Source organism: Schistocerca gregaria, chromosome 2 (assembly GCF_023897955.1).
Source record: "Schistocerca gregaria isolate iqSchGreg1 chromosome 2, iqSchGreg1.2, whole genome shotgun sequence".
NCBI lineage: Eukaryota > Metazoa > Arthropoda > Insecta > Orthoptera > Acrididae > Schistocerca > Schistocerca gregaria.
The window spans coordinates 1,875,441-1,900,301 of record NC_064921.1 but is presented as its reverse complement, the minus strand read 5'-3'; the positions used below and the strand labels follow the sequence as shown (position 1 = coordinate 1,900,301).

At 26.9% G+C, this 24,861-nt stretch overlaps 1 long non-coding RNA gene across 1 annotated transcript; it reads left to right on the top strand.

Moving 5' to 3' along the window:
• Positions 1-1,271: 1,271 nt before the first annotated feature.
• LOC126336212 (uncharacterized) lies at positions 1,272-16,380 on the top strand. The gene is made up of 2 exons (XR_007564912.1): positions 1,272-1,569; positions 16,339-16,380. It is a non-coding gene; the product is annotated as an uncharacterized LOC126336212 (long non-coding RNA).
• Positions 16,381-24,861: the final 8,481 nt, after the last annotated feature.

Below are 24,861 nucleotides of genomic sequence, written 5' to 3'. Positions count from 1 at the left end.
ATTTATATTCTTTTCACCAGATATATAATCCTCTCTATAATAAATAACCAAAGCAGAAATATATATAACAAAAGATATAAAAATAAGAGATATTCAATCCAAAATTAAAGTTATAACAACTATAGAACCATTTAAATTGAAAAGCTCTCACTCAACAAAAACTCTATAATCAATTATTAAATAATAAATACCTAAAATAAAAATTATAGTTCTCGAAATAAACAAAGAAAAAAAACTCAAAGAACAAATAGAAAATAAATTCACGGCCTAAGATGAAAAACTTCATATCATTGATTCCACAAAACAATATTTTTAATTAAAATACTTAAGCAAACTAAACAAAGAAATATTCACCCTTTAAACAGAGAATATTTAAAGGCAATCAATGTAAAAGTAAAAGATGATATTCACGAAAATAACCAAGAGAACAAGTATAAACACCAGAATAATAATTCCCATGCTGAGAATAAGAATATATATACAAAGTATAAACAGCTCTAAAAAAAGATAAAAAAATCAAAGCAAAGAATCTAAAAGAAGATCAAGATATAATTCTATTTAATAATCTAATTTCACCTACCAAATTTAAAGAAGGAGGAGCAGCCATATTTGATGATCTTAAAAGAAATCATCATAAAGCCATTCTTGGCATCAAATTAATTATACCCTTGTTAATTAATAATCTTCGTCTACCTAAACGTTCATAAATAATATTAGATAAACAAAATAAACCAGAAGAACATAAACCATGACCAACCATTAGAGAAAGAGAACCTACACAACCTCATCAATTCATAGTCATCAATCCACCAATAACCATTCTTATATGAGCAACAGAAGAATATGCAATTAAAGACTTTAAATCAACCTGACGAAAACAAATAAATCTTACAATAACACCCCCAAATAAACCTAAAGACAATCAAAAATAATTAAACTTTAAACCCAAATAAGAAATAACCTTTATAACACGAAAAATACCATAACCACCTAACTTTAATAAAACACCAGCAAGAATTATTCTACCTGAAATAGGGGCCTCTACATGAGCCTTAGGAAGTCATAAATGAACCAAAAACATAGGTATCTTAACTAAAAAAGCCAAAATTATAAATACATAAAACATAAAATAATAAGAACCAAAATCAACCAATAAAGGAAAATATAAAGTATTAGAAAAATCATAAACCTTAAATAAAACTAATAATAAAGGTAATCTAGCAACCAAAGTATAAAAAATTAAATAAACACCATCCTGCAAACGCTCAGAATAAAATTTGATTAATAGGGTAAAATTGAATGCCTCGGAATGGTGTTTTATTATAAAATGGTAAAATTATTAAGATTCTAATTGATAAAAATAATGCAATAACACCTCCTAAATTATTAGGGATAGATCGTAGAATTGCATATGCAAATAGGAAATATCATTCTGGTTGAATGTGAACTGGTGTTACTAATGGGTTGGCAGGTACAAAGTTATCTGGATCTCCTAATAGGTAAGGATTAATTAAACATAGTATAATTAATAATGATGTTATTATTACAAATGTAATAGAATCCTTAAAGGTAAAGAATGGATGGAATGGAATTTTTTCAATATCTCCATTTAGTCCAAGAGGATTATTAGATCCTGTTTGGTGAAGAAAAAATAAATGAATTGCTGCTATAGCAGCAATAATAAATGGTAATACAAAATGGAATGTGAAGAATCGATTTAATGTTGCATTATCAACAGCAAATCCTCCTCATACTCATTGGACTAAATCTGTTCCTAAGTATGGGATTGCTGATAAGAAATTAGTAATTACTGTTGTACCTCAAAAAGATATTTGGCCTCAGGGTAAGACATATCCTATAAATGCAGTTGCTATAACTAAAAATAAAATCACTGTACCAATTATTCAGGTATGTATATATATATAAGATCCATAGTAAATTCCCCGTCCTACATGTAAGTAAATACAAATAAAAAATATAGATGCTCCATTTGCGTGTAAGGTTCGGATAATTCAACCATTATTTACGTCTCGGCAGATGTGTACTACACTACTGAATGCTATTTCAATATTTGATGTATAATGTATAGCTAAAAATAGTCCAGTTACGATTTGAATTACCAAACATAACCCTAATAGGGATCCAAAATTTCATCAAAATGAAATATTTGTTGGGGCAGGTAAGTCAATTAAAGAGTTATTAATAATTTTAATTAAAGGATGTCTTAATCGTAAGGGTTTATTCATTAGTAATTATCTTATTTTACGAATAGGTCCCTGATTAATATTGGTGATTTTAACAACTGCTAGTAGTGCTAAAAATAAATAAATTATTATTATTATTGTAATAATGAATGTTGGTCTATTATATAATTTTTCTAAAGATATTGTTATTTCTTGATAATTGATTGAATTATCAATATTTATAGTTTCGGTGTTTTTGAAAAAGTCTTTAAATATAGATATATCTAGAATAATTAATATTAATATGATAAATACTCACATTATTAATGTAATAATTATAGTGATTGATTTAGGCTGAAATATTTCGTTTGATGCAATTCTTGTGATGTAAATAAATAATACTAGTAGACCACCAAGAAATGTTAAAAATAAAATATATGATAATCAATATCTTTCTATTATTGTTCCTGTTATTAATCCAACTAGGAAGGTTTGAAGGATAATAAAAAGCATTATTGATATTGGGTGTCTTAATTTAATAAAATTAATATTTATTACATTTGATAATGATATAATTATTATTTTGATCATTTCAGGGGTTAGTTTATTTAAAATACCGGTTTTGGGGACCGATGATGGAAGCTTTTCCACCTCTGAAGTTTTAAAAGTGGGGGCTGGACTTATTTCCGGTTTACAAGACCGGCGTTTTTTTTAAACTATTAAAACTAATGTTTATATTCTCTATTTTTACTTCTTTATTGATTTATTTTGCTGGTGTTTATGTTTTTTCTTCTAAACGTAAACATTTATTAATGGTTCTTTTGAGATTAGAATATATTGTTCTTTCTTTATTTATGTTAGTTATTGTTTTTCTTATTGAGTTTGATTATGATTATTTTTTTCCTGTTATTTTTTTAGTTTTTTCTGTTTGTGAGGGTGCTTTAGGTCTTTCTATTTTAGTTTCAACAATTCGTTCTCATGGTAATGATTTTTTTAATTCTTTTGGTTTATCTTTATGTTAAAATATTTATTTATAACTATTTTTTTGATCCCTCTTTGTTTATTAAATAATTGTTGATGGTTGGTTCATTCTTTAATGTTTCTGTCGGGTTTTGTTTTTATAATTTGTGTTTATTCATATGCTGATTTGAATATAATTAGATATTATTTTGGTATTGATTATTTTTCTTTTAGTTTAATTTTACTTAGTTTTTGGATTTGTTCTTTAATAATCACTGCTAGAGGTTCAGTTTATTTAAGTTCATATCATTCTAATTTTTTTGTTTTTATGGTTTTGATTTTAATAATTATGCTTTATTGTTCATTTGCTAGATTAAGTCTTCATTCTTTTTATATTTTTTTTTGAGGCTAGATTAGTTCCTACTTTACTTTTAATTTTGGGTTGGGGTTATCAACCTGAGTGTTTGCAGGCTGGTGTTTATTTAATTTATTATACTTTGGTTGCTAGATTACCTTTATTATTAGTTTTATTTAAGGTTTATGATTTTTCTAATACTTTATATTTTCCTTTATTGGTTGATTTTGGTTCTTATTATTTTATGTTTTATGTATTTATAATTTTGGCTTTTTTAGTTAAGATACCTATGTTTTTGGTTCATTTATGACTTCCTAAGGCTCATGTAGAGGCCCCTATTTCAGGTAGAATAATTCTTGCTGGTGTTTTATTAAAGTTAGGTGGTTATGGTATTTTTCGTGTTATAAAGGTTATTTCTTATTTGGGTTTAAAGTTTAATTATTTTTGATTGTCTTTAGGTTTATCTGGGGGTGTTATTGTAAGATTTATTTGTTTTCGTCAGGTTGATTTAAAGTCTTTAATTGCATATTCTTCTGTTGCTCATATAAGAATGGTTATTGGTGGATTGATGACTATGAATTGATGAGGTTGTGTAGGTTCTCTTTCTCTAATGGTTGGTCATGGTTTATGTTCTTCTGGTTTATTTTGTTTATCTAATATTATTTATGATCGTTTAGGTAGACGAAAATTAATAATTAACAAGGGTATAATTAATTTGATGCCAAGAATGGCTTTATGATGATTTCTTTTAAGATCATCAAATATGGCTGCTCCTCCTTCTTTAAATTTGGTAGGTGAAATTAGATTATTAAATAGAATTATATCTTGATCTTCTTTTAGATTCTTTGCTTTGATTTTTTTATCTTTTTTTAGAGCTGTTTATACTTTGTATATATATTCTTATTCTCAGCATGGGAATTATTATTCTGGTGTTTATACTTGTTCTCTAGGTTATTTTCGTGAATATCATCTTTTACTTTTACATTGATTGCCTTTAAATATTCTCTGTTTAAAGGGTGAATATTTCTTTGTTTAGTTTGCTTAAGTATTTTAATTAAAAATATTGTTTTGTGGAATCAATGATATGAAGTTTTTCATCTTAGGCCGTGAATTTATTTTCTATTTGTTCTTTGAGTTTTTTTTCTTTGTTTATTTCGAGAACTATAATTTTTATTTTAGGTATTTATTATTTAATAATTGATTATAGAGTTTTTGTTGAGTGAGAGCTTTTCAATTTAAATGGTTCTATAGTTGTTATAACTTTAATTTTGGATTGAATATCTCTTATTTTTATATCTTTTGTTATATATATTTCTTCTTTGGTTATTTATTATAGAGATGATTATATATCTGGTGAAAAGAATATAAATCGTTTTATTATTATTGTTTTAATATTTATTCTTTCTATAGGTTTTTTAATTATTAGTCCTAATTTAATTAGATTTTTATTAGGTTGAGATGGTTTAGGTTTAGTTTCTTATTGTTTGGTTATTTATTATCAAAATGTAAAATCTTATAGTGCTGGTATATTAACTGCACTTTCTAATCGTATTGGTGATGTTGCTATTTTAATTTCTATTGCATGAATGTTAAATTTTGGTGGTTGAAATTATATTTATTATTATTTTTTTATTTCTAATTCTTTTGAAATAAAGCTCATTACTATATTAATTGTTTTAGCAGCTATAACTAAGAGAGCTCAGATTCCTTTCTCTTCATGACTTCCTGCTGCTATAGCAGCTCCTACTCCTGTTTCTGCTTTAGTTCATTCTTCTACTCTTGTTACTGCTGGTGTTTATTTATTAATTCGTTTTAGACCAATATTGGATACTAATAATTGTGGTTGATTTTTACTTTTAATTGGTTGTATAACTATATTTATGGCTGGATTGGGCGCTAATTTTGAGTTTGATTTAAAGAAGATTATTGCTCTTTCTACTTTAAGACAACTTGGTTTAATAATAAGAATTTTGGCTATAGGTTATCCAAAGCTTGCATTTTTTCATTTATTGGCTCATGCTTTATTTAAGGCATTATTATTTATATGTGCAGGTTCAATAATTCATAATTTGAAGGATTCTCAGGATATTCGTTTTATAGGATCAATTGTTAATTTCATACCTTTAACTTCAGTTTGTTTTAATGTTTCTAGTTTATCTTTGTGTGGAATACCTTTTTTAGCGGGATTTTATTCAAAGGATTTAATTCTTGAGATGGTTTGTTTAAGATGAATTAATTGTTTAATTTTTTTCTTTATTTTTTTTCTACTGGTTTAACTGCTTCTTATTCTTTTCGTTTGTTTTATTATTCAATATCTGGTGATAATAATTTTTATTCTAGATTTTCTTTTGATGATAAGGGTTATTATATTTCATTTGGAATAATTGGTCTATTGTTTGTTGCTGTTTTTGGTGGTAGTCTTTTATCTTGATTAATTTTTCCTATTCCTCATGTGATTGCTTTACCTAATTATTTAAAGTTTTTAACTATTACAGTTGTTATTTTAGGTGCTTATTTAGTTTATCTTATTTCTAATTTTGATTTTTCTCATAATTTATTTTATTTAAGTATACTTTCTTTTGTTAGATTTGCTGGTTCTATATGATTTATACCTTTTCTTTCAACTAAGTTTATTAGATATATTCCTTTAAAAATAGGTTATTATTCATCTAAGTCATTTGATTATGGTTGAGGTGAATTACTTGGTGGTCAAGATTTATATAGATTATTTATTTATTTAATTGGTTATATTCAAGGTTGATATGATTCTAATTTCAAGATTTATCTTTTAACTTTTATTTTTTGAATATTTATTTTGGTAATATTGTTTTTCGTTTACTTAAATAGCTTATAATTAGAGCGTGACACTGAAGATGTTAAGGAAGTATTTTTACTTTTAAGTATTTATAAATATAGATATATTATTTTTACAGTGAAAATGTAATGTTTTATTTAAACTATATAAATTTTAGAAATGTTAACGGAGTTTAACCCCTAATATAAAAAGTTAGCAGCTTTCATATTGGCTTTACATTTCCTTAATTGGAACTATTATAGTTCAATTATATTATTAACAGTAATACGCCTCTTTTTGGCTTCAATTAATAAGAATAAGGGTAGTACATACCAATCTTCCAGGTCGAAACTGACTCCAATATTTCGCTTCTTATTCTATTTAAGGTTGATTGATAATATCAATACTTTTTGAATGCAACCCAAATGTTATATTTAACTACAACCCTTTATTCTGCTCATTGTAATGCTCCTTGGTTTCATTCATGGTATAGTCCTCCTAATAGAACTAGAATAAAAAATATTGTTGATACTGTTCAGATTATAATGTCTGAAGTTTTAAAAATAATTACAATTGGTAGAATTAGTGCAATTTCTACATCAAAAATTAAAAAGATTACTGCGATTAGGAAGAATCGTATTGAGAATGGTATTCGTGCTAATCTTTTTGGATCAAACCCACATTCAAATGGTGATCTTTTTTCTCGATCATTAATTAATTTTTTTGATAGTGTTGTTGCCAGGATTATAACAATTATTGGAATAATAAATCTAATGAAAACTCTTGTTGATAGAATTAGAATTGTTTTTCTTGATTTATATCAAGCTTTCTGATTGGAAGTCAAATGTACTATTTATACTAGAAAAACAATTATCTACCTCATCAATAAATAGAGATATATAAGAATAATCATACTACGTCTACGAAGTGTCAGTATCATGCTGCTGCTTCAAATCCAAAGTGATGTCTTGGTGAAAATTGATTTATTGAGTGTCGAAGTAGACATGTTGATAAAAAGATTGTTCCAATAATTACGTGTAAACCATGGAATCCTGTTGCAACAAAGAATGTTGATCCATAAACTGCATCTGCAATGGTAAAAGGTGCTTCTCAATATTCATATGCTTGAAGTATTGTAAAGTATAGTCCTAATAACACTGTGAAGAATAATCCTAGTAGTGCTTGAGTATGATTAGATTCCATTAAAGTATGATGTGCTCATGTTACTGTTACTCCTGATGCTAAAAGAATAGCTGTATTAAGTAATGGAATTTGTATAGGGTTAAAGGATTGAATTCCTATTGGAGGTCATAGTATTCCTAGTTCAATTGTTGGTGCTAATCTTCTTCTAAAGAATGCTCAAAAAAAAGAAACGAAAAATAATACCTCTGATGCAATAAATAAAATTATACCTCATCGTAATCCAATTGATACAAATCCTGTATGTAATCCTTGATATGTTCCTTCTCGTACTACATCTCGTCATCATTGAATTATAGTTAGTAGGGTAATTCCAAATCCAATTATGAATAAGTTAATATTAAATAGGTGGAATCATTTTGCTAGTCCTGATACTAGGACTATTGCTCCAATTGCTCCTGTTAATGGTCAAGGTCTATAGTCTACTAAGTGGAATGGGTGGTTTGAGTGAGTTGTTAACATAGGTTTAATATACTTCTCTAGAATATAGAGTTCTAAGAATTGAGAAAACATAGGCTTGAATTATTGCTACTGCTGATTCTAGAATTAATAGAAGTATTTGTCCAATAATTAGTAATGAGATTAAGTTTATTGCTATAGATGGTCCTGTGTTTCCTAATAAGGTTAATAATAAGTGTCCTGCAATTATATTTGCTGCCAACCGTACTGCTAATGTACCTGGTCGAATAACATTACTAATTGTTTCAATTAGTACTATAAATGATATTAATGCAGGCGGTGTACCTTGTGGTACAAGGTGTGTAAATATATGATTAGTATGGTTAATTCATCCAAATAATATAAATCTTAGCCATATAGGTAGGGCAATTGCAAATGTTAATGCTAAATGTCTTGTTCTAGTAAAAATATAAGGGAATAATCCTATGAAATTGTTAAATAATATTATAATAAAAATTGAGATGAAAATGAATGTTGTTCCATTAAATGATTTTGGTCCAAGAAGTGTTTTAAATTCATTATGTAAGGTTAAATTTAGTTTATTTCAGATAATGTTAATTCGTGATGGTGTAAGTCAAAATAGTGATGGGATTAATAATAGTCCTAGAAATGTTCTAGTTCAATTTAATGATAAATTAAAGATGTTAGTTGATGGGTCAAATGTTGAGAATAGATTTGTTATCATTTTCAATTTAAGTTTTTTATTTCAATTGTTCCTTTTTCTGCTCTTTTAATAAGGTTAGGTTTAAATGAGAAGAAGTTTATTTGATTAAACAAGATTAATGTAGCTGAAAATATAATGAATAGTGAGAATCATATAAGAGGGGATATTTGAGGGATTTGGATATAATTTCCCCATCAGAAGTAGTCGTTAATTTACTATTATTTGGTTTAAGAGACCATTACTTACTTTCAGTCATCTGATGAATTTCAAGGTGTACTAATTTTTTTTAGTTACTTTAGATTGACACTCTAATGTTATTTATTTTAACTAACTCCTTAAATTATCTTAGATAATCACTTAATAAATAAATTTACTGAAGTTCTTTCAATTACAATTGGTATAAATCTGTGGTTTGCTCCACAGATTTCTGAGCATTGTCCAAAGAATAATCCAGGTCGATTTATTGTGAATGTTCCTTGATTTAACCGACCTGGCGTTGCATCAATTTTAACCCCTAATGCAGGAACTGCTCATGAGTGTAGAACATCTGATGCTCTTGTTAATACTCGTACTTCTGTATTTATTGGTAGGATTGTTCGGTTATCTACATCTAGTAGTCGGAATCCATCATTTTCTAGGTCTTGTTCTGGTGTTATATAAGTGTCAAATTCTACGCCTATGAAGTCTGAATATTCATATCTTCAATATCATTGTCGTCCAATGGTTTTAATTGTAATTATTGCATCTACTGAATCATCAAGTAAATATAATAGTCGTAATGATGGAAGGGCAATAAAAATTAATGTAATTGCTGGTAAAGCTGTTCAGATTGTTTCAATTAAATGTCCATGAAGTATATTACGGTTAGTATAGGCAATAAATAATATATAACTTAGGGCATAACCTACAATTACTGTAATTAATAATAATATGACCATAGTATGATCATGAAAGAATGATAATTGCTCCATTAATGGTGAAGCTCCATCTTGAAGAGATAAATTTGATCATGTTGCCATTAATAAATATTTTCTAATAAAAGGTCAAACCTTTATTTGTAGAGCTTAAATCTACTGCACTAATCTGCCATATTAGAATCTAGAGATTAATGGTAATTCTGAGTAACTATGTTCTGCAGGAGGGTTATTTTGTAGTCATTCTGTTGATCTTCTTATGTTAGCTCTAAATATAATTGCTCGGTTTGTAATCATTCTTTCTCATATAATTACAATGAATATAATGATTCCTACAATAGAAATTGTAGACCCAATTCTTGATACTACGTTTCATGATGTATATGCGTCTGGGTAGTCAGAGTATCGTCGAGGTATTCCTGCTAATCCTAGGAAGTGTTGAGGAAAGAATGTTAAATTTACTCCAATGAATATAATTGTAAATTGGATTTTTAATCATGTATTATTTATAGTTAATCCTGTAAATAGTGGATATCATTGAATGACACCTCCTATAATTGCAAATACTGCTCCTATAGATAATACATAATGAAAGTGGGCTACTACATAATATGTATCATGTAATACAATATCAAGTGATGAATTTGCTAATACTAATCCTGTTAATCCACCAATTGTAAATAGGAAAATAAATCCTAGAGCTCATAATAATGGTGGATTGAACTTGAATTTAGTTCCATATAATGTAGCTAATCATCTAAATACCTTAATTCCTGTAGGTACAGCAATAATTATTGTTGCTGATGTAAAATATGCTCGTGTGTCAACATCCACTCCTACTGTAAATATATGATGTGCTCATACAATAAATCCTATTAGTCCAATTGATAGTATAGCATAAATTATACCTAATGTTCCAAATGATTCAATTTTTCCTCTTTCTTGACATACAATATGTGAAATAATTCCGAACCCCGGTAGAATTAAAATATAAACTTCTGGGTGTCCAAAGAATCAAAATAGATGTTGATATAGAATTGGGTCACCCCCTCCTGCAGGGTCAAAGAATGATGTATTTAAATTTCGATCTGTTAATAATATAGTAATAGCTCCTGCTAAAACTGGAAGTGAAAGAAGGAGAAGTAATGCTGTAATAGCTACAGATCATACAAATAAAGGTGTTTGATCTAAAGTTATACTTTCTGATCGTATATTAATTGCTGTTGTAATGAAATTCACTGCACCAAGAATAGATGATACACCTGCTAAGTGCAGTGAAAAAATAGCTAGATCTACAGATGCACCCCCGTGTGCAATAGCTCCTGCTAGAGGAGGGTAAACTGTTCATCCTGTACCAGCACCATTATCTACTATAGAAGATGTAAGAAGAAGGGTTAGTGAAGGTGGTAGTAATCAAAAACTTATATTATTTATTCGTGGAAATGCTATATCTGGTGCACCAATTATTAGTGGAACAAGTCAATTACCAAATCCACCAATTATAATAGGTATTACTATAAAGATAATTATTACGAATGCGTGAGCTGTAATAATAACATTATAAATCTGGTCATCCCCAATTAGAGATCCGGGTTGGCCAAGTTCAGCACGAATAAGTATTCTTATTGATGTTCCTACTATTCCTGCTCATGCTCCAAATATGAAGTATAAAGTACCAATGTCCTTATGGTTTGTTGAGAATAATCATTTTTGCAGTAAGATGGCTGAATTTTAGGTGGTAGACTGTAAATCTACTTATGAGATGTTTTCTCTCTTATCATATTTAGGTCTTATATTCAATTATGATTCTAGACTGCAATTCTAGAGGTGTAAAATTTTACTAAGGCCTAAAAGATTATTCTTTTAATTATAACTTTGAAGGTTATTAGTTTGATTAACTTAAGTCCTTAGTATAATGAAATTAAGGTTGATGTTGAAATCAATCCTATTGTTGAAATTATTACTGTTATAGGAAGAATGATTCTTGATTTTTGGGACTTTATCTTTATAGATCACGAATTTTCTGTGTATGATATAATTAGAGCTGAGAATCTAATACGTATATAGCAGTAGAGTGTAATTGTAGTTAATACAACTACAATAGTTATAATAGTTGTTATATTGTTTTCTATTAATGATTGTATTACAATTCATTTTGGTAAGAATCCAAGGAATGGTGGTAGTCCACCTAAAGATAATAAAGATAAGAATATTATGAATTTAATTTCGGTTTTTATATTTCTGGCTGAATAAATTTGATTTATGAAAAATAAATTTATTTGCTTAAATAATAAAACTATAATTAATCTTAATAGTGAGTAAATAATGAAGTATAGTTCTCAGATGTTTTCTCTGACTGTTAATGATCTAATTATTCAACCTAGATGTCTGATTGATGAATATGCTAAAAGTTGTCGTAAGGATGTTTGATTTAAACCTCCTATTGCCCCAATAATAATTCTTAAGATAATAATTGTTCAAATAAAAGTTCTTAATTGAATACAATAAGATAAGACCATTATTGGGGCGATTTTTTGTCATGTTATTAATGTGAAACAATTATTTCATCTTGATGCTCCTATAACTTCTGGAAATCAGAAATGGAAAGGTGCAGCTCCAATCTTTAATAATAGTCTAGATCTAATTATTATTGATGGGATAAATTCTGTTTCCCATCCCATGGGATATTTTATTTGAATCAGCAAAATTGAAAATAATAATATTGTCGATGCTATTGCTTGGACAATAAAATATTAAATTGATGATTCATTTATTATTATATTTTTATTTCTTGTTAGGAGCGGAATAAATGAAAGTAAGTTGATCTCAAGTCCTATTCAAACCCCAAATCAGGAATTTGATGAAATGGACAGGATCGTTCCTATCATTAATGTTGATAGGAAGAGAAGTTTTGTAGAGTTGTTGGTCATTAAAAAGGAGAGGATTGATACCTCTATAAATGGGGTATGAACCCATTAGCTTGTTTAGCTTACCTTTTTACATTAAGGTGTATGATGCACGTTAGTTTTTGATACTAAAGGAGGTAGTTTAATTCTATCTTATGTAATTTTAATGAAGGTAATTTTATTTACTTTATTTACCCTATCAAGGTAACCCTTTAATCAGGCACTTCATTTATTTAATATATAAATCGAAAGTTTTTTTGAAATTCTTTTATGTATTATTTTGTTTAATTAGGATTAATTTATCCTGCTCATTTTATATATATATATATATATAATAAATAATTTATATTAATATATTACATTTAATTGAAATTAAAGTATTATAAGTTCATCTTACCATTATCAATTGATTATTTTAATGCAATTATTTACCTAGGATTATAGCTACTTATGTTTATTATAATATAATATATATAATAATATGTAATTTAATATTTAATATTATTATAATTGGATATAATAAATAAAATTATTAATTTAAATATAAAATATTATAATTAATATAAATAATTATATTAATTATAATAATATAATTATGTAAATTATCTATAATTAGATTATTTAACTAATATATATGAAAGTTAACTTAATATAAAAAAGAATTCATATTAATAACATATTATATTAAATTACATAATTGTATAAAATATATTTATTATATTATTTAATCTTTATTTATTTATTAGTGAAAAGAAAGATTAAATAAGAAAGAATATAATAAATTTATTGCTATACATGTTCCATATTAATCTTTAATTATATATAATAGAGAAGTTGTTGTGGTCATACATAGGGGCGTTTCTTTTTTTTTTGCTAATGTTTGTGGTTTTTTTCTTTTTTTTTTCTTTAAATATTTGAATCTTTTATTTTTTCCTGAATTAATAGATTTAAAATTTTCTTATTTTTTATTGTTAAAAGTTTTATTCTTGCTTGTTTATTCACTTTTTCTTTGTATTATATGTAAGTTTTGTTAGACTAAATGTTCTTTTTGCAGTAATTTGATTTAATTATCAAGTGATTTTGGATTTAGCAATTGATTTAGTATCGGCATAATTCGTGCCAGCAGCCGCGGTTATACGATTGATACAAGTGAATATTATTGGTTAAAACAGTTGTTTATATTATTAGGGTTGAAATATAAATTTGTAAGGTGAAATGTTAAAATTTATTTGTGGCCCTTTTTATGAATCTGTGAAATTTAAATAATAAACTAGGATTAGATACCCTATTATTTTATTTGTTAATTATATTTACCAGGGTACTATTAGTTAAGGTCTTTAAACCCCAAGAATTTGGCGGTATCTCATTCCATTCAGAGGAACCTACCCCATGATTGATAATACACGATTTACTCTACTTAATTTATTTGTTTGTATATCTCCGTTATCAGAGAATCTTTTTAGAGTTATAATTCTCAAGATTTATAATTATAAAATATTTCAGGTCAAGGTGCAGCTTATAGTTAAGAGGAGGTGGGTTACAATAGATTTTTGTTTATAACGGATTTGATAGTGAAATACTGTTAATGAAGGTGGATTTGATAGTAATTTAATTTATTTAATTTAACTGATATTGGCTCTGAGATGTGTACACATCGCCCGTCGCTCTCATTATTGATTATTCTATTTTATTTTAAAGTAGCTTCAATTTAGATGAGATAAGTCGTAACATAGTAGATGTACTGGAAAGTGTATCTAGGAAGAGTTTCAAGATATAACTTATTAGTAAAGTGTTTCATTTACACTGAAAATTTTTCTGTGCAAATCAGGATATCTTGATTATTTATTTTATTATATTTATTTTTTGTTTATTTAATTATTTAATATAAATAATTTTATTGTATTTTTGTCTTAGTATATTTTATAGAATTGATTTTTTAAATTATAGTTTATTGGTAATGTAAGTGTTTTATGAAATATTATTTTAAATTTTTTTAAGTAGATTTTATTTATTGTACCTTTTGTATCAGGGTTTATCAAAATTTTAGTATTTATTTTACTTGTATCGATTTGGGTTGATTTATAAATAATTTATAGTTAATGTATCATAATTATTATTAAATTATTTATAGAAATGAGATGTTAATCGTTTCCCAAGATATCTAGTTTCTTAAGAAAAAATTTAATTTTTTAAAGTTATTTGTTTTTATTTAATTTTTTAAGTAAAAATATTAACTTATTTATTCTTTAAGGGATAAGCTTTGAAGTTAATAACCTATAATTTATTTTATAGAAATATAATAGTAAGCTTTAAACCAGCTATCTTTAAGATTACGTTTTAGTTCATTATTTTTTATTTTGATTTTATAAATATTTTAGGTTTTTTATTAAGATTATTAATTTAATTTTAAAATTTTTGTAATAATGATAGAATTAGTATATTTATTTGTATGAAATTTTTACCTTGTGAACTTATTATAAGGAACCCGGCAAAATTGATTTCCGAGTGTTTATCAAAAACATGTCCTCTTGTTTATATTTTGAGGTCTGGCCTGCTCACTGAGCGTATTTTTAAAGAGCCGCGGTATTTTGACCGTGCAAAGGTAGCATAATCATTAGTCTCTTAATTAGTGGCTGGAATGAATGGCTTGACGAGAAATCAACTGTCTCTTAATAAATTTTTGAATTTAACTTTTGAGTCAAAAGGCTTAAATTCTTCTTTAGGACGAGAAGACCCTATAGAGCTTGACATTTTACTTTTATATAGTTTTTTGTTTGTCTTTCTATATTTAATGATGATGTTTTGTTGGGGTGACATGAAGAATAGATAAACTCTTCATTATTATATCATTTATTTATGTTTGTTATTTTGATCCATAATTTATGATCATAAGATTAAGTTACCTTAGGGATAACAGCGTAATTGTTTTTGAGAGCTCATATCGACAAAGCAGATTGCGACCTCGATGTTGGATTAAGAAAAATTTTGGGTGCAGGAGCCCAATGATTAGGTCTGTTCGACCTTTAAATTCTTACATGATCTGAGTTCAGACCGGCGTGAGCCAGGTCGGTTTCTATCCTAAGATTGTTAATCCATATTAGTACGAAAGGACCATATGGTTAAAATATTTTTTGTTATATTGATTAATATTAATTTATTTACTATTTTGACAGATTAATGTGTTGAATTTAGAATTCATTTATGTAGATTTTTTCTACAAATAGTATTGATACTTTATGATTTATTTATATTTATTTTGAATTTTCTTTTATTGGTTATTTGTGTTTTAATTAGTGTTGCCTTTTTAATTTTATTAGAGCGTAAGGTTTTAGGTTATATTCAGATTCGAAAGGGTCCAAATAAGGTAGGTTTTGTTGGAATTCCTCAGCCATTTAGAGATGCTATTAAGTTAATTTGTAAGGAGCAGCCAATTCCTATTATATCTATTTACCTACTTTATTATTTTTCCCCTGTTTTTAATTTAATGATTTCTTTAGCCGTTTGAGTAATTTTTCCTTATTTAACTTATATGTGTTATAAGGTTCTTCAACAGGTCGTTTACCAATTCACGTTAGTAAGCATACAACAACTACTATAATTCAGAATAAAATTTGATTAATAGGGTAAAATTGAATGCCTCGGAATGGTGTTTTATTATAAAATGGTAAAATTATTAAGATTCTAATTGATAAAAATAATGCAATAACACCTCCTAACTTATTAGGGATAGATCGTAGAATTGCATATGCAAATAGGAAATATCATTCTGGTTGAATGTGAACTGGTGTTACTAATGGGTTGGCAGGTACAAAGTTATCTGGATCTCCTAATAGGCAAGGATTAATTAAACATAGTATAATTAATAATGATGTTATTATTACAAATGTAATAGAATCCTTAAAGGTAAAGTATGGATGAAATGGAATTTTTTCAATATCTCCATTTAGTCCAAGAGGATTATTAGATCCTGTTTGGTGAAGAAAAAATAAATGAATTGCTGCTATAGCAGCAATAATAAATGGTAATACAAAATGGAATGTGAAGAATCGATTTTATGTTGCATTATCAACAGCGAATCCTCCTCATACTCATTGGACTAAATCTGTTCCTAAGTATGGGATTGCTGATAATAAATTAGTAATTACTGTTGTACCTCAAAAAGATATTTGGCCTCAGGGTAAGACATATCCTATAAATGCAGTTGCTATAACTAAAAATAAAATCACTGTACCAATTATTCAGGTATGTATATATATATAAGATCCATAGTAAATTCCCCGTCCTACATGTAAGTAAATACAAATAAAAAATATAGATGCTCCATTTGCGTGTAAGGTTCGGATAATTCAACCATTATTTACGTCTCGGCAGATGTGTACTACACTACTGAATGCTATTTCAATATTTGATGTATAATGTATAGCTAAAAATAGTCCAGTTACGATTTGAATTACCAAACATAACCCTAATAGGGATCCAAAATTTCATCAAAATGAAATATTTGTTGGGGCAGGTAAGTCAATTAAAGAGTTATTAATAATTTTAATTAAAGGATGTCTTAATCGTAAGGGTTTATTCATTAGTAATTATCTTATTTTACGAATAGGTCCCTGATTAATATTGGTGATTTTAACAACTGCTAGTAGTGCTAAAAATAAATAAATTATTATTATTATTGTAATAATGAATGTTGGTCTATTATATAATTTTTCTAAAGATATTGTTATTTCTTGATAATTGATTGAATTATCAATATTTATAGTTTCGGTGTTTTTGAAAAAGTCTATAAATATAGATATATCTAGAATAATTAATATTAATATGATAAATACTCACATTATTAATGTAATAATTATAGTGATTGATTTAGGCTGAAATATTTCGTTTGATGCAATTCTTGTAATGTAAATAAATAATACTAGTATACCACCAAGAAATGTTAAAAATAAAATATGTGATAATCAATATCTTTCTATTATTGTTCCTGTTATTAATCCAACTAGGAAGGTTTGAAGGATAATAAAAAGCATTATTGATATTGGGTGTCTTAATTTAATAAAATTAATATTTATTACATTTGATAATGATATAATTATTATTTTGATCATTTCAGGGGTTAGTTTATTTAAAATACCGGTTTTGGGGACCGATGATGGAAGCTTTTCCACCTCTGAAGTTTTAAAAGTGGGGGCTGGACTTATTTCTGGTTTACAAGACCGGCGTTTTTTTTAAACTATTAAAACTAATGTTTATATTCTCTATTTTTACTTCTTTATTGATTTATTTTGCTGGTGTTTATGTTTTTTCTTCTAAACGTAAACATTTATTAATGGTTCTTTTGAGATTAGAATATATTGTTCTTTCTTTATTTATGTTAGTTATTGTTTTTCTTATTGAGTTTGATTATGATTATTTTTTTTTCCTGTTATTTTTTTAGTTTTTTCTGTTTGTGAGGGTGCTTTAGGTCTTTCTATTTTAGTTTCAACAATTCGTTCTCATGGTAATGATTTTTTTAATTCTTTTGGTTTATCTTTATGTTAAAGTATTTATTTATAACTATTTTTTTGATCCCTCTTTGTTTATTAAATAATTGTTGATGGTTGGTTCATTCTTTAATGTTTCTGTCGGGTTTTGTTTTTATAATTTGTGTTTATTCATATGCTGATTTGAATATAATTAGATATTATTTTGGTATTGATTATTTTTCTTTTAGTTTAATTTTACTTAGTTTTTGGATTTGTTCTTTAATAATCACTGCTAGAGGTTCAGTTTATTTAAGTTCATATCATTCTAATTTTTTTGTTTTTATGGTTTTGATTTTAATAATTATGCTTTATTGTTCATTTGCTAGATTAAGTCTTCTTTCTTTTTATATTTTTTTTGAGGCTAGATTAGTTCCTACTTTACTTTTAATTTTGGGTTGGGGTTATCAACCTGAGCGTTTGCAGGCTGGTGTTTATTTAATTTTTTATACTTTGGTTGCTAGATTACCTTTATTATTAGTTTTATTTAAGGTTTATGATTTTTCTAATACTTTATATTTTCCTTTATTGGTTGATTTTGGTTCTTATTATTTTATGTTTTATGTATTTATAATTTTGGCTTTTTTAGTTAAGATACCTATGTTTTTGGTTCATATATGACTTCCTAAGGCTCATGTAGAGGCCCCTATTTCAGGTAGAATAATTCTTGCTGGTGTTTTATTAAAGTTAGGTGGTTATGGTATTTTTCGTGTTATAAAGGTTATTTCTTATTTGGGTATAAAGTTTAATTATTTTTGATTGTCTTTAGGTTTATCTGGGGGTGTTATTGTAAGATTTATTTGTTTTCGTCAGGTTGATTTAAAGTCTTTAATTGCATATTCTTCTGTTGCTCATATAAGAATGGTTATTGGTGGATTGATGACTATGAATTGATGAGGTTGTGTAGGTTCTCTTTCTCTAATGGTTGGTCATGGTTTATGTTCTTCTGGTTTATTTTGTTTATCTAATATTATTTATGAACGTTTAGGTAGACGAAGATTATTAATTAACAAGGGTATAATTCATTTGATGCCAAGAATGGCTTTATGATGATTTCTTTTAAGATCATCAAATATGGCTGCTCCTCCTTCTTTAAATTTGGTAGGTGAAATTAGATTATTAAATAGAATTATATCTTGATCTTCTTTTAGATTCTTTGCTTTGATTTTTTTATCTTTTTTTAGAGCTGTTTATACTTTGTATATATATTCTTATTCTCAGCATGGGAATTATTATTCTGGTGTTTATACTTGTTCTCTTGGTTATTTTCGTGAATATCATCTTTTACTTTTACATTGATTGCCTTTAAATATTCTCTGTTTAAAGGGTGAATATTTCTTTGTTTAGTTTGCTTAAGTATTTTAATTAAAAATATTGTTTTGTGGAATCAATGATATGAAGTTTTTCATCTTACGCCGTGAATTTATTTTCTATTTGTTCTTTGAGTTTTTTTTCTTTGTTTATTTCGAGAACTATAATTTTTATTTTAGGTATTAATTATTTAATAATTGATTATAGAGTTTTTGTTGAGTGAGAGCTTTTCAATTTAAATGGTTCTATAGTTGTTAGAACTTTAATTTTGGATTGAATATCTCTTATTTTTATATCTTTTGTTATATATATTTCTTCTTTGGTTATTTATTATAGAGAGGATTATATATCTGGTGGAAAGAATATAAATCGTTTTATTATTATTGTTTTAATATTTATTCTTTCTATAGGTTTTTTAATTATTAGTCCTAATTTAATTAGATTTTTATTAGGTTGAGATGGTTTAGGTTTAGTTTCTTATTGTTTGGTTATTTATTATCAAAATGTAAAATCTTATAGTGCTGGTATATTAACTGCACTTTCTAATCGTATTGGTGATGTTGCTATTTTAATTTCTATTGCATGAATGTTAAATTTTGGTGGTTGAAATTATATTTATTATTATGATTTTATTTCTAATTCTTTTGAAATAAAGCTCATTACTATATTAATTGTTTTAGCAGCTATAACTAAGAGAGCTCAGATTCCTTTCTCTTCATGACTTCCTGCTGCTATAGCAGCTCCTACTCCTGTTTCTGCTTTAGTTCATTCTTCTACTCTTGTTACTGCTGGTGTTTATTTATTAATTCGTTTTAGACCAATATTGGATACTTATAATTGTGGTTGATTTTTACTTTTAATTGGTTGTATAACTATATTTATGGCTGGATTGGGCGCTAATTTTGAGTTTGATTTAAAGAAGATTATTGCTCTTTCTACTTTAAGACAACTTGGTTTAATAATAAGAATTTTGGCTATAGGTTATCCAAAGCTTGCATTTTTTCATTTATTGGCTCATGCTTTATTTAAGGCATTATTATTTATATGTGCAGGTTCAATAATTCATAATTTGAAGGATTCTCAGGATATTCGTTTTATAGGATCAATTGTTAATTTCATACCTTTAACTTCAGTTTGTTTTAATGTTTCTAGTTTCTCTTTGTGTGGAATACCTTTTTTAGCGGGATTTTATTCAAAGGATTTAATTCTTGAGATGGTTTGTTTAAGATGAATTAATTGTTTAATTTTTTTTCTTTATTTTTTTTCTACTGGTTTAACTGCTTCTTATTCTTTTCGTTTGTTTTATTATTCAATATCTGGTGATAATAATTTTTATTCTAGATTTTCTTTTGATGATAAGGGTTATTATATTTCATTTGGAATAATTGGTCTATTGTTTGTTGCTGTTTTTGTTGGTAGTCTTTTATCTTGATTAATTTTTCCTATTCCTCATGTGATTGCTTTACCTTATTATTTAAAGTTTTTAACTATTACAGTTGTTATTTTAGGTGCTTATTTAGGTTATCTTATTTCTAATTTTGATTTTTCTCATAATTTATTTTCTTTAAGTATACTTTCTTTTGTTAGATTTGCTGGTTCTATATGATTTATACCTTTTCTTTCAACTAAGTTTATTAGATATATTCCTTTAAAAATAGGTTATTATTCATCTAAGTCATTTGATTATGGTTGAGGTGAATTACTTGGTGGTCAAGGTTTATATAGATTATTTATTTATTTATTTGGTTATATTCAAGGTTGATATGATTCTAATTTCAAGATTTATCTTTTAACTTTTATTTTTTGAATATTTATTTTGGTAATATTGTTTTTCGTTTACTTAAATAGCTTATAATTAGAGCGTGACACTGAAGATGTTAAGGAAGTATTTTTACTTTTAAGTATTTATAAATATAGATATATTATTTTTACAGTGAAAATGTAATGTTTTATTTAAACTATATAAATTTTAGAAATGTTAACGGAGTTTAACCGCTAATATAAAAAGTTAGCAGCTTTCATATTGGCTTTACATTTCCTTAATTGGAACTATTATAGTTCAATTATATTATTAACAGTAATACGCCTCTTTTTGGCTTCAATTAATAAGAATAAGGGTAGTACATACCAATCTTCCAGGTCGAAACTGACTGCAATATTTCGCTTCTTATTCTATTTAAGGTTGATTGATAATATCAATACTTTTTGAATGCAACCCAAATGTTATATTTAACTACAACCCTTTATTCTGCTCATTGTAATGCTCCTTGGTTTCATTCATGGTATAGTCCTCCTAATAGAAGTAGAATAAAAAATATTGTTGATACTGTTCAGATTATAATGTCTGAAGTTTTAAAAATAATTACAATTGGTAGAATTGGTGCAATTTCTACATCAAAAATTAAAAAGATTACTGCGATTAGGAAGAATCGTATTGAGAATGGTATTCGTGCTGATCTTTTTGGATCAAACCCACATTCAAATGGTGATCTTTTTTCTCGATCATTAATTAATTTTTTTGATAGTGTTGTTGCCAGGATTATAACAATTATTGGAATAATAAATCTAATGAAAACTCTTGTTGATAGAATTAGAATTGTTTTTCTTGATTTATATCAAGCTTTCTGATTGGAAGTCAAATGTACTATTTATACTAGAAAAACAATTATCTACCTCATCAATAAATAGAGATATATAAGAATAATCATACTACGTCTACGAAGTGTCAGTATCATGCTGCTGCTTCAAATCCAAAGTGATGTCTTGGTGAAAATTGATTTATTGAGTGTCGAAGTAGACATGTTGATAAAAAGATTGTTCCAATAATTACGTGTAATTGTTGCAACAAAGAATGTTGATCCATAAACTGCATCTGCAATGGTAAAAGGTGCTTCTCAATATTCATATGCTTGAAGTATTGTAAAGTATAGTCCTAATAACACTGTGAAGAATAATCCTTGTAGTGCTTGAGTATGATTAGATTCCATTAAACTATGATGTGCTCATGTTACTGTTACTCCTGATGCTAAAAGAATAGCTGTATTAAGTAATGGAATTTGTATAGGGTTAAAGGGTTGAATTCCTATTGGAGGTCATAGTATTCCTAGTTCAATTGTTGGTGCTAATCTTCTTCTAAAGAATGCTCAAAAAAAAGAAACGAAAAATAATACCTCTGATGCAATAAATAAAATTATTCCTCATCGTAATCCAATTGATACAAATCCTGTATGTAATCCTTGATATGTTCCTTCTCGTACTACATCTCATCATCATTGAATTATAGTTAGTAGGGTAATTCCAAATCCAATTATGAATAAGTTAATATTAAATAGGTGGAATCATTTTGCTAGTCCTGATACTAGGACTATTGCTCCAATTGCTCCTGTTAATGGTCAAGGTCTATAGTCTACTAAGTGGAATGGGTGGTTTGAGTGAGTTGTTAACATAGGTTTAATATACTTCTCTAGAATATAGAGTTCATAGAATTGAGAAAACATAGGCTTGAATTATTGCTACTGCTGATTCTAGAATTAATAGAAGTATTTGTCCAATAATTAGTAATGAGATTAAGTTTATTGCTATAGATGGTCCTGTGTTTCCTAATAAGGTTAATAATAAGTGTCCTGCAATTATATTTGCTGCCAACCGTACTGCTAATGTACCTGGTCGAATAACATTACTAATTGTTTCAATTAGTACTATAAATGATATTAATGCAGGCGGTGTACCTTGTGGTACAAGGTGTGTAAATATATGATTAGTATGGTTAATTCATCCAAATAATATAAATCTTAGCCATATAGGTAGGGCAATTGCAAATGTTAATGCTAAATGTCTTGTTCTAGTAAAAATATAAGGGAATAATCCTATGAAATTGTTAAATAATATTATAATAAAAATTGAGATGAAAATGAATGTTGTTCCATTAAATGATTTTGGTCCAAGAAGTGTTTTAAATTCATTATGTAAGGTTAAATTTAGTTTATTTCAGATAATGTTAATTCGTGATGGTGTAAGTCAAAATAGTGATGGGATTAATAATAGTCCTAGAAATGTTCTAGTTCAATTTAATGATAAATTAAAGATGTTAGTTGATGGGTCAAATGTTGAGAATAGATTTGTTATCATTTTCAATTTAAGTTTTTTATTTCAATTGTTCCTTTTTCTGCTCTTTTAATAAGGTTAGGTTTAAATGAGAAGAAGTTTATTTGATTAAACAAGATTAATGTAGCTGAAAATATAATGAATATTGAGAATCATATAAGAGGGGATATTTGAGGGATTTGGATATAATTTCCCCATCAGAAGTAGTCGTTAATTTACTATTATTTGGTTTAAGAGACCATTACTTACTTTCAGTCATCTGATGAATTTCAAGGTGTACTAATTTTTTTAGTTACTTTAGATTGACACTCTAATGTTATTTATTTTAACTAACTCCTTAAATTATCTTAGATAATCACTTAATAAATAAATTTACTGAAGTTCTTTCAATTACAATTGGTATAAATCTGTGGTTTGCTCCACAGATTTCTGAGCATTGTCCAAAGAATAATCCAGGTCGATTTATTGTGAATGTTCCTTGATTTAACCGACCTGGCGTTGCATCAATTTTAACCCCTAATGCAGGAACTGCTCATGAGTGTAGAACATCTGATGCTCTTGTTAATACTCGTACTTATGTATTTATTGGTAGGATTGTTCGGTGATCTACATCTAGTAGTCGGAATCCATCATTTTCTAGGTCTTGTTCTGGTGTTATATAAGTGTCAAATTCTACGTCTATGAAGTCTGAATATTCATATCTTCAATATCATTGTCGTCCAATGGTTTTAATTGTAATTATTGCATCTACTGAATCATCAAGTAAATATAATAGTCGTAATGATGGAAGGGCAATAAAAATTAATGTAATTGCTGGTAAAGCTGTTCAGATTGTTTCAATTAAATGTCCCTGAAGTATATTACGGTTAGTATAGGCAATAAATAATATATAACTTAGGGCATAACCTACAATTACTGTAATTAATAATAATACGACCATAGTATGATCATGAAAGAATGATAATTGCTCCATTAATGGTGAAGCTCCATCTTGAAGAGATAAATTTGATCATGTTGCCATTAATAAATATTTTCTAATAAAAGGTCAAACCTTTATTTGTAGAGCTTAAATCTACTGCACTAATCTGCCATATTAGAATCTAGAGATTAATGGTAATTCTGAGTAACTATGTTCTGCAGGAGGGTTATTTTGTAGTCATTCTGTTGATCTTCTTATGTTAGCTCTAAATATAATTGCTCGGTTTGTAATCATTCTTTCTCATATAATTACAATGAATATAATGATTCCTACAATAGAAATTGTAGACCCAATTCTTGATACTACGTTTCATGATGTATATGCGTCTGGGTAGTCAGAGTATCGTCGAGGTATTCCTGCTAATCCTAGGAAGTGTTGAGGAAAGAATGTTAAATTTACTCCAATGAATATAATTGTAAATTGGATTTTTAATCATGTATTATTTATAGTTAATCCTGTAAATAGTGGATATCATTGAATGACACCTCCTATAATTGCAAATACTGCTCC